Here is a 9,749-nt window from a genome sequence, read left to right as displayed (position 1 = left end):
ATGTTTCTGTTTTTGTCTATTGTCTGCATCAAGAAGGCAGGACTAGATATTGTATATGATCAACAGCCTATTATTTTATTTATGTATGTATGTACGTATGCATGTATGTGTGTATTTATTTTTATCTATTTATTTGACAGAGAGAGACACAGCGAGAGAGGGAACACAAACAGGGGGAGTGGCAGAGGGAGAAGCAGGCCTCCCGTGGGGCAGAGAGCCCGATGTGGGGCTCGATCCCAGGACCCCGGGATCATGACCTGAGCGGAAGGCAGAAGCTTAACGACTGAGCCACCCAGGCGCCCCTATTTATTTATTTTTGATCAACAGCCTATTGAACAAGAAATGATTTGGTGCACCTGGGTGGCTCAGTTGGTTAAGTGTCTGACTTTGGCTCAGATAACGATCTCAAGGTCCTAGGATCAAACCCGTATCAAGCCAGCCCAGGTTGGGCTCCGTGCTCAGCAGGGAGTCTGCTTCCCCTCTCCCTCTGCCCCGCCCCTCCTGTGCACTCTCTCTGTCTCTCAAAAAAATAAATAAAATCTTTTTTTAAAAAAAGAAACTATTGGGGTGCCTGGGTGGCTCAGTTGGTTAAGCGACTGCCTTTGGCTCAGGTCATGATCTCAGGCTCCTGGGATCAAGCCCCACATCGGGCTCCCTGTTCGGCGGGAAGCCTGCTTCTCTCTTTCCCACTCCCCCTGCTTGTGTTCCCTCTCTCGCTGTCTCTCTCTGTCAAATAAATAGATAAAATCTTTAAAAAAAAATTATTCTCTGAAGAACCATGAGGTGAGTGGCGCTGGGGGAGCCATCCGCCCCCATCCGCGATTCCTGGCACCCTGCAGCAAAGTCTCCCGCGACACCCTGTACGAGGCGGTGCGGGAAGTCCTGCACGGGAACCAGCGCAAGCGCCGGAAGTTTTTGGAGACGGTGGAGCTGCAGATCAGTCTGAAGAACTATGACCCTCAGAAGTTCAAACGCTTCTAGGGCACCGTCAGGTTGGCACCGCTCTGACCCCACCCAGCCCTCCGTGCGCCCCCGTGCCCGTCGCTACCCTCCAGGCTCCTGTTGAGTTTGAGACGGGCGGGCGCGGGTGGCACGGATACGCCTGGGTAGTTCAGACCCCCTGCCCCGGGCAGGCGTGGCTGGACGGACCCCCACCCTGGGTCTTAAAATAAGAGGGGAGGCGTGGGGAGGCCTTGGCCGAGCCCGCCGGCTAGTTTGAGAAGCTACACTAGCTGTTGGTGAATGTGGACGTTCTGGGCTTAAGTCCACTCCCCGCCCCAAGTTCTCCGTATGTGTTTTGGGGGATCAGCAGCACTGTGATGAGGCCAAGGCAGTGGATATTCCCCACATGGATATTGAGGCGCTGAAGAAACTCAACAAGAATAAGAAATTAGTTAAGAAGTTGGCCAAGAAGTATGACGCCTTTTTGGCCTCAGAATCTCTGATCAAGCAGATTCCACGAATCCTGGGCCCAGGCCTGAATAAGGCTGGCAAGTTCCCTTCCTTGCTGACCCACAATGAAAACATGGTGGCCAAAGTGGATGAAGTGAAGTCCACCATCAAATTCCAGATGAAGAAGGTGCTGTGTCTGGCAGTGGCTGTTGGCCATGTGAAGATGACAGATGACGAGCTTGTGTACAACATCCACTTAGCAGTCAATTTCCTGGTGTCCTTGCTCAAGAAGAATTGGCAGAACGTCCGGGCTTTATACATCAAGAGCACCATGGGCAAGCCCCAGCGCCTGTACTAAGGCACAGTTCAATAAATCCTAGTGCTACCCTTAAAAAAAAAAAAAAAAAATTGGAGTTGATTCTCTTCAAGAGTAATTCATTCATTCATTTATTCCATATTTATAGAACACCTACTATGAGCCATCCTGAGGCCGATGGCTAAAAGTTAAACAGCCCGAAATACAAGTAAATTACTGCTATAGACTTGAATGTCTGTGTCTCTCCAAAATTTGTATGTTAATCCTAACCCCCAATGCAATGATATTAGGAGGTGGGGCCTCTGGGAAATGATTAGGTCATGAGGGTGGTGCGCTTTTGAATGAGAGTTGTGCCCTTATGAAGGAGATCCCAGAGAGCTCCCTTGCCCCTGCCACAAAGTAAGATTACATCAAGAAGTTGACCATCGAGGGGGGCCTGGCTGCCTCAGTGGGTGGAGCATGTGAGTCTTTTTTTTTTTAAGATTTTTTATTTATTTATTTCAGAGAGAGAGAATGAGAGGCAGAGAGCACGAGAGGGAAGAAGGTCAGAGGGAGAAGCAGACTCCCTGGGGGAGCCCAATGTGGGACTCGATCCCGGGACTCCAGGATCATGACCTGAGCCGAAGGCAGTTGCTTAACCAACTGAGCCACCCAGGTGCCTGGAGAATGTGAGTCTTGATCCCAGGGTTGTGAGTTTGAGGTCCATGGCGGGTGTAGAGATTACTTAAAAATAAAATTTTTTTTTTAAGATTTTATTTATTTATTTGACAGAGAGAAACACAGAGAGAGAGAGAACACAGCAGGGGGAGAGGGCGAGGGAGAAGCAGGCTCTCCGCGGAGCAGGGAGCCCGATGCAGGGCTCGATCCCAGGACCCTGGGATCATGACCTGAGCCGAAGGCAGACGCTTAATGATTGAGCCACCCAGGCGTCCCTAAAATATTTTTTTTTAAAGATTTTGTTTATTTGAGAGATAGAGCGGGGGGCGGGGGAGAGTACAAGCAGGGAAGCGGCAGAGGGAGAAGCAGGCTCCCCACCGAGCAGGGAGCCCCACGCAGGGTCCGATCCCAGGACCCCAAGATCATGACCTGAACTGAAGGCAGAAGCTCAACCGACTGAGCCACCCAGGCACCCCTAAAAATAAAATCTTAAAAGAAGAAGAAGAAGGCCATTTTCTACAACGAATCTGCTGGTACCTTGATCTTGGACTTCCCAGCCTTCACAATTGTGAAAAATACATTTCTGTTGTTCAGAAGCCACTTGGTTTTGGTATTTGCTTATAACAGCTTGGATGGACTAAGACCCTTCTCAAAATGTTTTCTTCGGGGCGCCTGGGTGACTCGTCGTTAAGCAGCTGCCTTCGGCTCAGGTCATGATCCCAGGGTCCTGGGATCGAGCCCAGCATCGGGCTCCCTGCTCAGCGGGAAACCTGCCTCTCCCTCTCCCACTCCCACTGCTGTGTTCCCTCTCTCACTGTGTGTGTGTGTGTCTCTCTCTCTGTCAAATAAATAAATAAATCTTTTTTAAAAAAATGCTTTCTTCTTTATTTGGACCTGGAGATTGTCATGCACATTTTTTTTTTTTAGATTTTATTTATTTATTTGACAGAGAGAGAGACAGCGAGAGAGGAGGGAACACAAGGCAGATGCTTAATGACTGAGCCACCCAGGCGCCCCTGTCATGTACATTTTTTCATCTTTCACTACTCTAAAACAAACCAAGCACCACAGGGTGACAAAGACAAATACAGGCATATCCCTATCTTCAGGTGAACGAATGAGGCTACCTAAGCTCAGATATTAGAGCTGGAATGGGTGTCAAAATAGAAAGATCCATGTTTTATTCTAAAGATCTTTGATTATTATTTTTCCCTGTGGGTTCTGAATTTGGGAATTTTTACCTACCAAAAATAATGAACTTAGTAAAAGAGTGGGGAAGGATAGGCATTTTGAAACACTGAAAGCTGTTCATAGGATCCCAGTAGTATATTTGAGTTCAAGGATTCCTGGTCATGAAAAGTCTTTTTGGGTCAGTGGGGTTGGCTGTTCAGCCCATCTTTTTGGGAAAGGGGACGGGTGATTAGCTTAATGTATGTATCCTGGAAGAGTTTTAGCAAAAGTATTTCTCCTGGACCATTTTCCAGGGTTGAGATTTGTTTTTTAACGATTTTATTTATTTATTTATTTGACAGAGAGAGCAAGAGAGCACAAACAGGGGGAGCAGCAGAGGGAGAGAGGGAGAAGCAGGCTCCCCACTGAGCAAGGAGCCTGATGCGGGGCTCGATCCCAGCACCCTGGGATCATGACGTGAGCCGAAGGCAGACACCTAACAGACCGAGCCACCCAGGTGCCCCCAGTGTTGAGATATTGGACCCATTCTTTCTGTAGGTAACATACAGGCTTCATTTGCTCACTACTTTTTACCTGGTTTGTCTTTTGCTCCTCCAGAGAGTGACTGTAAATGGTTATAAAAGGCAGGGGCCTTTTTTTCTCAGATTCCTAAGACTCTATGCTGTATTTGGAAGAGATTAAATGTTTGATGGACTTATACCTTAAAGAGGGAAATATGGAGTGCTGAAGAGGAGTTTGGAGGACAATCCTTGACTTATTGGTCCCCTCCCACCTGCAGTTCAGGATATGGTATAAGTTGAGGTCTCTAAGTTCCCTAAACTGATAGTAGAGATGAATGTTAGATTAAAAATGTTAAGTCTGGGGAAGGGAGAAAAAAAAGAAAAAAATGTTAAGTCTAAGTTGCGGCTGAGAGAGTTCCCTGAGAAATTTGTAATAATAAATGAACTATCTGCCAAGGCAGGGCCCCAGATGGGCGAAGGATGAAGAGTTTGGGGTCATGGTCCAGTTTCCAGGCAATTACTTCAAACAGCAGGTCTGTAATCAGGGACAACACAGAAAATTAGAGAAGAGTCATAGACTCTGACCAGCTCAGAATTCTGTCAGGTGTCCTAAGTTGCACTCATCTGCCTAGAGCCCAGGCAGGCTTCTTAGACTCGCCCCAGTTTGTTTGCAAACATCCATTTAGATAATTCTAAAGTATTTATGAACCAAAGGAGGTGACCTGTGGTCTTTCCTTCTACTTCCTAGCTTCTTCCTTGTTTTCTCATGAAAAGAGGCAGTGGGATAAGTAACCTTAAATTAAGTCAGAAGCTCCTATACAGTCGTAGGATAAATTTCCTGTTAAGGATAGGATCTAATAATTTAAATGTAAACTCAACTGGAAAACACCAAACACACAGCAGTATTTTCAGAACCTGTATCACTATTCATAACACCCTGTCAGATGACACTATTCATAACACCCTGTCAGATGACACATCACCATCCTGGGTGGCTCAGTTGGTTAAGCGACTGCCTTCGGCTCAGGTCATGATCCTCGATGCGTTTTTTGGTTTGGAAAATATCTGGCTGCTAATGGGCCATTGAATGTTACAGCTAGGAGGTTACCTGGGCAGGGGTTTTTCCAAACTACAGCTGAAAGTGTGGTGCCTGAGAATGTGAGCCCTGAAGTCTGACCGTTTGGGTTACAACATTTGTTCTGCCATTGACTAGGTATTTGACCTAGGGTGAGTGACTCAACCTCTCTGAGCCTCCATTTTATGATCTGTAAAGTGGGGTAAATAACTCAGTCCCTACCTCACAGGGTCCTGAAGTGTGGATGAGATAGTATAAAATCGTACTGTTAGAATACAGGTTGATTAAAGAAATCTATGCGCATGTAAGAATTCCAGCACCCCACAGCAAGTCCTTGGCTTCCTAGAAGTCAACAGCCCACAATTTGGGAGCCATGTAATGCTTGTCCAATATCCTCAGAGTAGAGAAGAAGGGGAAATAAAGGCCCAGGGAAGGGAAGTGACCTTCCCAAGGTTACACAGAAAGTTAGGGGTATGGCCTGGTTTAGGACTTCGGTTTCAGAATTTCTCCATGAGCTTTTTGCAGTGTGCCTCCCTGGACATCCTCCCCTCAGGACAGAGCCACCAAAGTAATACCGAAGCATGTGTGCCTGGGGAGTCGGGAGTTTTGTTGCTAGCCAGTTGTGATGGGCTGGAAGGAGATCAGGATTTAGGGTTAGGCTGTCAGTGTGTTGCTTTGGATAGGACAGAGAATCGTAAGGTAGTCAAAACTACTGTGAATCGAGGGGCGCCTGGGTGGCTCAGTCGTTAAGCGTCTGCCTTCAGCTCAGGTCATGATCCCAGGCTCCTGGGATCGAGCCCCGCATCGGGCTCCCTGCTCAGACGGAAGCCTGCTTCTTCCTCTCCCACTCCCCCTGCTTGCGTTCCTGCTCTCGCTCTCTCTCTGTCAAATAAATAAAATCTTAAAAAAAAAAACAAACCTATTGTGAGTTGAATTTACTGAATCACCTGATAAATGGGACTGAAAATTAGGAGCATGAAATAATAAGTCTTGCATGTCTCCTTACCCTTCTTCCAAGCACCTCAAAAATAATATAGTTCACATAGATCTTAAAGTCTCAGAGTCCTTTGTCTTCTGGGTAAATTTGCCTCCACCAACTGCAACCCAGTTCAATAGGGGTTTTGTTTCCTAACAGGTAGGTTTCCTCCTCCAGGCTATTTTGGGAAACAATTAAAACAGTTTGTGGGGGGCGCCTGGGTGGCTCAGTTGGTTAAGTGACTGCCTTCGGCTCAGGTCATGATCCTCCAGTCCCGCTTCTTCCTCTGACCCTTACCCCTCTTGTGCTCTCTCTCTCTCAAATAAATAAATAAAATCTTAAAAATAAAAAGAGTTTGTAAAGTTCTTCCAGAGCTAGGGATGCACAATTAATTGGAGGGTGAAGGACTGGAAGAAGGCTGAGGAAAGACGCCAGGTGAGTAATCAACAGGTGGCTGAAATATCCTCTTTGTAAATACGTTTGAACCCCAGGACACATATTTGCTGAGTTGTATAGGTGATTCAGTGAATCCTTTGTGAAGGTCTCCAGTAAAATAGTTTGTCTGTGCATGATTTCCTACTATGTCTTTCAGTAAAATGAAAAAGGTACACCAGATGATCTCCATTACCTCTTACAGTTTGTGAACATTCTGTAAGTCTCTTTGCTTTCTAGTAGGGACAGAAGCCACCCAGAATTCTTGACAACACACAGTTGAAGGACTTTGATCTCTAGCCTATTGTGTGAATCCTGCAGGTACCTGGCTAAGTCCCCAGGAGCGGTCAAATTCTAGGAGTGGTATTGATGTAGTTTCAAGGGAGGGACTGGCAGTGGGCTTAAGAATGTCCTGGAACAGCCTCAGTATAGAGTAGCAAACCATTTTTCTGGCAAAGACAGACTGAAGTGGGAAAAGGCAACTCAGTTTTATTTCAACTTATTTTAGGAGATCTATGTTTGAGGCCTGAAATAGTTGTAGAATTACCGAGTTGACCTTAGATAGTTGACCTTTATGGGTCTCACTTTGTCTTTTTTAAAAAAATTTTAAAAAAGAAAAATTTTGGGCGCCTGGGTGGCTCAGTTGGCTAAGCGACTGCCTTCGGCTCAGGTCATGATCCTGGAGTCCCGGGATCGAGTCCCGCATCGGGCTCCCTGCTCGGCAGGGAGTCTGCTTCTCCCTCTGACCCTCTTCCCTCTCGTGCTCTCTATCTCTCATTCTCTCTCTCTCAAATAAATAAATAAATAAAATCTTAAAAAAAATTTTTTTTTATTTTTTTTTTTTAAAGATTTTATTTATTTATTTGACAGAGAGATACACAGCGAGAGAGGGAACACAAGCAGGGGGAGCGGGAGAGAGAGAAGCAGGCTTCCCGCCAAGCAGGGAGCCCGATGCAGGGCTCGATCCCAGGACCCTGAGATCATGACTCAAGCTGAAGGCAGTCGCTTAACCAACTGAGCCACCCAGGAACCCCCCAAAAAGAAAAATTTTAAATTACACAAATAAAACATGAATACATCCTCTTTGTAAACAGTTCAAACAGCGTGGTAATATATAGAATAAAAAGCAAAAGTTCCCTTTGCCCTTCCCCATTCCACTTCCCTCCCCAGGGATAACCAGATAACCACTGGTGTCAGTTTGGTAGGGAGGTGTATCTTTCCAAGCCTTTTTTTTTTTTTAAGATTTTATTTTTAAGTAATCTCTACATCCAGTGTGGGGCTTGAACTCACAAGCCCAAGATCAACAGTCCCATGCTCTACTGACAGAGCCAGCCAGCTGCTCCTAAATTTTTTTATGCATTCAGTTATATGTAAATAGGGACAAAGGTTTTTTTTTAAGCTTTTTATTTATTTATTTATTTATTTTTAAAAGATTTTATTTATTTATTTAATTGACAGAGAGAGAGAGACAGCGTGAGAGGGAACACAAGCAGGGGGAGTGGGAGAGGGAGAAGCAGGCTTCTGGCCGAGCAGGGAGCCCGATGTGGGGCTCGATCCCAGGACCCTGAGATCATGACCTGAGCCGAAGGCAGTCACTTAACCAACTGAGGCACCCAGGTGCCCCTAAGCTTTTTATTTATTTTTTGACAGAGAGAGAGAGACAGCGAGAGAGGGAACACAAGCAAGGGGGAGTGGGAGAGGGAGAAGCAGGCCTCTCGCTGATGCGGGGGCTCAATCCCGGGACCCTGGGATCATGACCCGAGCCGGAGGCAGACGCTTAACGACTGAGCCACCCAGGCGCCCCAGGACAAAGTTATTTTTTCCTACGCTAATGGTAATGTACTGATTATGCTATTTTTTTGTCTATTCTACATCTTTTTTTCACTTAACAATAAACTTGGAATCATCCCATATCAGTACATATAGATTTGCCGCATTCTTTTTAAAAACTTCATAGTATTTCATTGTATGAATGTAGCAAAATTTATTTAACCTGTTCCCTATTGTTTCCAATTTTGGAAGGCCCCATAAACAATGTGTCAGTGAATTTTTATACATTCGTATCTGTAAAAATCTGCAATATTTACCTGTGAAATAAATCCTAGACTTGGAATTACTGGGTCGGTGGGTCTATGCACTTTTAGTTTTTTTTTTTTTAAAGATTTTATTTATTTATTCATGAAAGACAGAGAGAGAGAGAGAGGCAGAGGGAGAAGCAGGCTCCCAAGGAGCAGGGAGCCCGACGTGGGACTCGATCCCAGGACTCTGGGATCATGACCTGAGCCGAAGGCAGACGCTTAACCATCTGAGCCACCCAGGCGCCCTATGCACTTTTAGTTTTGATAAACTTGCCCAAATGGTGCTATCCACAGAGGTTTTAGCAATTTTATACAGCAACAAGGTATACAAAGGTGTATTCCTTATCCTTGGTCCGTTTAAGGGGCCTTTCGCCACTAACATTATAATGCAAGTCTATTTCTCTGTTTCCTGATTTTTCAACATTCGTTTGTGTGTCTACCACATGCCAGGCACTGTGTTAGCTGCTGAGAATACAGCTATAAACAAGACCAAAGCAATCCTTGCCCTTGCTGTATGTGGGGTCCCTGGGTTTCATACAGTTGCTTGAAAACAGAAGACACTGAGTAAATGTCTGCTGAAAGAGTTGGCCTCCAACCAGGAAAAGCAGATGTCAAAAAGTATTTTTAGGACATTATGCTAAGTGAAATAAGCCTGTTACAAAAAGACAAATACTGCATGAGTCCACCTATATAAGGTATCTAAAGTAGTCAAACTCTTAGAAAGTAGCATGTCAGTTGTCAGGGCCTGGAGGGAGAAAGCTGGGAGTTGTTCAATGCGTATAGAGTTTCTGTTTTACAAAATGAAAAAGTTCTAGAGATCAGTTGTACAATATGCATATAGTTAACCTTACTGTACAGTACATTTAAATATAGTTAGGATAAAAAAAAGAAAAAATATAGTTAGGATAAATTTTATGTTGTTTGATCACAATTTAAAAAAAAAGTATTTTTTAGGTAGCGAGACAGTTGGCTGGGAGACAAGCTACTGAGTCTAGCCTAGGATGGGGTGATGAAGAGAGTAGGTTTTTTTCAAAAGGTAGAAAAAAACCAAGCAGTCCACACTTCCTTCCCGGTCCTGCCACCTTTGTCTGGGAACAAGGTCACCATAAAATCTTACATTCTGCTATAGATA

General features: G+C 45.2%; 1 pseudogene; it reads left to right on the top strand.

The window, feature by feature from the left end:
- Nucleotides 1-1,138: 1,138 nt before the first annotated feature.
- Nucleotides 1,139-1,791, top strand: LOC114204037 (large ribosomal subunit protein uL1 pseudogene; annotated as a pseudogene).
- Nucleotides 1,792-9,749: the final 7,958 nt, after the last annotated feature.

Source organism: Eumetopias jubatus, unplaced genomic scaffold (assembly GCF_037043125.1).
Source record: "Eumetopias jubatus isolate StellerSeaLion01/CBP00866 unplaced genomic scaffold, mEumJub1_p1.0 scaffold_10, whole genome shotgun sequence".
Classification (NCBI taxonomy): domain Eukaryota; kingdom Metazoa; phylum Chordata; class Mammalia; order Carnivora; family Otariidae; genus Eumetopias; species Eumetopias jubatus.
This window is presented reverse-complemented; position numbering and strand designations above follow the sequence as displayed.